Raw genomic sequence first — 5,082 nt, 5'->3', positions numbered from 1 at the left:
CTGAAGGCCTGTGTAGATCAGACAACGATCCTGAAGATGTTACTGAAGATGTGAATACCAGTAAATCGAGAGGGGGAGTCTGTAAATGGAGAAAGAAAAGCTCGAAGACTGATCAAGACTGAAGATGTGAAGATACAGCATGGTGTGACTCGATAGTCGACTCCATCAACATCTGAGGGGGAGTCTGTTGGTGCACTACATCTGCTGATTACGTCTTGTATCAAGTCATAAGTCTTAAATGTTAGATCTGGGCACAATATACGAGAAATAGTGAGATTGTATAAGTTTTAGGGTTATGGATCGCTCATAGGTACATGTAGGTAGTTGGGCCGCTCATTAGTCAACATGATGGACCGCTTTTGGGACAACATGTTGGACCGCTTATATGTCATGTATCTGGACCGCTTATTGGGCCTGTCCAATAAGCGGTTCAAGTTTCCTATAAATACCATAGGAGCGATCTCATTTGTAACAGTTCCTGATTTTCGTACCGAAGTGCTGCCGGATCGAAAACAGGTTGTACTCATCGTCAAATCAATAGAAAAGGAGTTTAAAGTGATATACAAGCAATTCCTACGTCATTTACTTGTTTTCCGCACCTGTACTTGACGAAAACACCTCTGAACGACTCGTTCGGGTCATTAACCGATCCTACAGGTGTTTATATTCGTTGAGGATTTGTATGATGGTAATATGTTTTAATCGCATGAAAACATGATTAATACGAGGACGTGATTTGATAGTTTTGTGTGATAGTAGCAAACTGTTAGGAAAGAGTTGCATGATAGGAACAAGGGTTGATATGGTGTTATGCATAAACTTGAATTGATGTTAATATCGGTTATGATGAATTTATGAATAGGGTTTTGATAACCTGCGAATATATGAATCATGAATAAATGATTGGTGATATACAAGTGTGCTTTGTTCCGAGTTGAATGCTGATTATATTGTTAATTACTGTCAATGACTAAATGATTATTAGGGCTATGTTAATTAAAAAGACTATGCACAATTGTAAATCGGCGACAATGATTGGGATTTCTGTTAGGGCTATGTTAATTAATAAGACTATGCATAATTGTAAATCGGCGACAATGATTGGGATTTCTGTTAACATAAACGCCTGCAATTAGGGTGTATGAATGTGTAGAAATATTGTTGTTTGATCTTGATTGAAACTGCTAAAAATTGTTAACTGATGTTACGGAGATAATGGGCAACAATTAAGGAAATCAGTTACATCTCTCGGTCTCGACTGAGGTTGCGAGTCGAGACCTCATGGTTTCGACTCGAGACCAACCATCACCAAACGAGAGTACTCGAAACAGCTTAGTTGTACTCCGGTTTCGACTCGAGACCTGACTCGAGACCTCATGGTCTCGATTTGCATTGCGTGATCCGGAATCCCCTAGTCTCGACACTTATCTTGATTGGGCCGCGTTGTATGAAACTTGCACACTGTTGGTAGGCCTATGTACTTGGGCCGCACACTTGGGCTTAAAAACCTGCACCTAGATGCTACTGTGAATCATGTTATGTGTATACTGTTAACCCTGCTTGTATGCAATCTGTTAGTATACGTGTAAAACCATACGTGTGATACTTGAGTACGAACCTGACTTGTATGGTAACCATAATAGGACGTGGTTGACCACATTAGCTCAAGTACTTTTATCTGCCGAGCTAATCTAAGGTGAGTTCACTGCTCTATTTCAAGCATGCGTCTTGGGGAGGGACATGTGGTAAATATTCCGGGAAGGAATATCGGGTTATGGGGTTTAACGGGAATGTTAAACTGGGATGTTGGATAATACACTCACTTTCTATCACTTAAGTACCATCTACTACCGAATTAGTTGCCGGGGAGGCAACGGGGTTATTAGTTGATAGCGCTATTAGGTTTGGCACCCTCACACCGTACCGGGGAGGACAGGCGTGAACTAATGTCTTTAACCACTCGACCAATGTCTGATAGAGCATTGGGGAAGGGCAAACAAACTGATGCCATCTTGCGGTATCGAGTTATTATCAACATGTTTTTAAACTAATATTTGGTAACTAAAAGTTTTGACAAACTGTGAACTCGCCAGCGTTATGCTGATACACTTATCTGCATGCTTGCAGGTCCTTAGATTCTTGGACATGGAACGTGCTATCTGGGTGTGCGGAAGTGGTCATGGGTCGAGATACTTAGAATTGCGTGCCAAGTTTATCTGTTTTCAAACACATGGTTTTTGAAATATTTGAACAACGGTTTACATTATGCTTCCGCTGACTATGTTTGGTTTTTAAGTTATGTTTAGGAAATAGTATAACTTAATGATTGGAAACTTTATTTAATATCTTGTAATAGTTCAATGTGATCGGTGGCTGGATCCTGGTACGTCACACACCTCGCGGGGGTTCCGCATGTGGTATTTTGGGGGTGTGATAGTTTGGTATCAGAGCCACTAGTTATAGTGAACTAGGTTTTAAAACGCTTTTATAAAACCAGACTATAACCGAATAGTGTTGAAATCGACCATGACACTTAGCTCCAGATTGCAAGGTTCGTCTCTCATTTACTTATTGCACTGCATAACTAGTGTACACTTACGTATGACATTGCATGTGATTGCACACTTAGCACTCCAGTATGAACTCATGTGTGACACCCCAGGAAAACCAGTGAACGATGTAACTTACCTAGCTTCCTCAGTGAGTGCGTACCAAATTTCGGGACGAAATTTCTTTTAAGTTGGGGATAATGTGACAACTCGAGTTTTTGACTTTCACCTTCGCATTAAATGCGCATTGACTTTGACTGTTTAGTTGTTTGGATTGTAGACTTAAATTGTACGAATTGTGTGTTACTGAAATGTATTGTCATTTTTGCCTATATGTGATTATTTGCTGTGATAGATAATAATATTAGAATTATTATTATTGTTATTATCATAAATATCATAATAACATTTTGTCCGAAAGATAAAATACAGTCGAAGGACTTGAAGGACCTCGAAGGATAACCTTCGACTCGAAGACTCCGAAACATATCCTTCGACCTTGTTTCGGTCCGAAGGATCACGAAACATATCCTTCGATATGTTTCGGCCCAGTTGTTCTGTTGGGCTTGGCCCATTACTGTGATACGTATATATAAGGATGCATGTAAACTGATAGTTATTATTCTAAGAAAAACCCTAGAACACTTTTGATCTGTGACGGCAACCACAACTCATACGGAGATTTTTGCTGATCGATTCTCTTATTTTCTACCCCGGTTAGTGTCCACAATACATGATTTCTGGAATTATCAAATCGTATGTAAATAGGCTGGTTGTATATTAACTGATTTGTATGATGATTGCGTATGGGTATTAATCGAATTTGTATGCACATTGGATATGTTGTGATTATGGTTAAATGATTTCATGATTTCGAATCGTGTTGTTAATCGGTTAGTTAATCCAGTCAGGGTGATCGATCGGATAGGAAATTTATGTTGTTTAATGGATGATTGGTGATACGATTCGATGATAACTTGTGATTTAAGATATTGTAATCGGACACGCTTATGTAATCGGCTTATGTGTGTTAATCGAATAGTTTGAATGACCTTGTTTCAAGATTAGGGTTCTTGATAAACATGAGATGCATGCTTGTTTGATCTTGTTGATGTTAACAGATTTGTGAAAATTGTGTTAATGGTTAATCGGATCAACGTAACTGTTATTTGCCGAAGGATACTTATTGATCGAACCATTGTTGGACCGAAAGATACCTATCCTTCGAACCATAGCGTTAGTGACCGAAGGATAGATTGACCGACAGATGTTTGACCGACAGATAGCATTGACCGAACCATACCCTTGACCGAAAGATGGTTTTGGTCGAAAGATAACAATGGTTCGAAACAAAGCATTTCGGTCCGAAAGTTAAGTGTTGGACTCGATAGATAATTAGGATAATTGTGATCGAAAGATACTAGGGTTTTGCATAATGTCTTGAACAATTGAACATATGTTGAATTAATTGACATGCCATGCTTGGTGATGAACATGTTCGTGTAATACTACGTGTTGTGCTGATATGCAAACTGACTGCTGTGTGAACAATTAATTTCATGCGTAATATTCCGACCAGGAACTGATTTGCTATACGTGTATACAATAGGACGTGATTGATTAACTGTGAGCGTGTGTACTTATTTAGCATACCGAGCAAACCAAGGTGAGTTCACACTCTTACCAAGGCATGGGGTTCCCGGGGTGTTGGGAATGGGATTGTATGGTTGATTAGATACTCTATTGACACTATGACTAGACTACCACATCACTATCCTCGGTTGTAAAGGATACCTATAGTTACGAGTAGTCTAGTGGTTGAGGAAAACGTGGAACACCACCACAGGAAAACGTGGAACACCACCACAAGAAACGTGGAACACCACCACAGGAAAACGTGGAACACCACCACAGGAAACGTGGAACACCACCACAGGAAACGTGGAACACCACCACAGGAAACGTGGAACACCACCACCAGTAAAATATACAAACGGCCCAGTAGAGCCACCCATTATAATGAACTTACTATTACGCATTTCCTTTATGTGAACTCGCTCAACTAGTTTGTTGATCATTCTGTTACATGCCTTGCAGATCGCTAGGTACTTGGAGCTTGCACTTGAGAAGCGGGTCGTTGTGGACGAGGATCGTGGCTTTTCCGCTTTACTATTGTGATACTTAAAACTATTGATACTGGTTTACTTACTATGCTTCCGCAACACTTTTGAAACGATTTAATGTTTGGACACCTTTTGTATTGAATGGATGGTTTTCACTTACTTTATTTAATATTAAATGCATGTTCAATACGATTGGTGGCTTGATCCTGGTCAGTCACGCTCCCAAGCGGTGATACTCCGCAGGTGGATTTTGGGGGTGTGACATCATGTGTTGTTTGCCTATGTTATATGATTGGTAGTGTGACATTTTCTCTAGATTTTCGTGATCCATGTTTTGTGATGTCCTTGTTTTGCTACTTAATTCCGAGGAACCTTTTAGCGCGAGTTAAGAGCAGCTGAGATAAGCATGC

This window comes from Helianthus annuus, chromosome 16 (genome assembly GCF_002127325.2).
Source record: "Helianthus annuus cultivar XRQ/B chromosome 16, HanXRQr2.0-SUNRISE, whole genome shotgun sequence".
Taxonomy (NCBI): domain Eukaryota; kingdom Viridiplantae; phylum Streptophyta; class Magnoliopsida; order Asterales; family Asteraceae; genus Helianthus; species Helianthus annuus.
Note: the sequence above shows the minus strand (reverse complement) of the source record.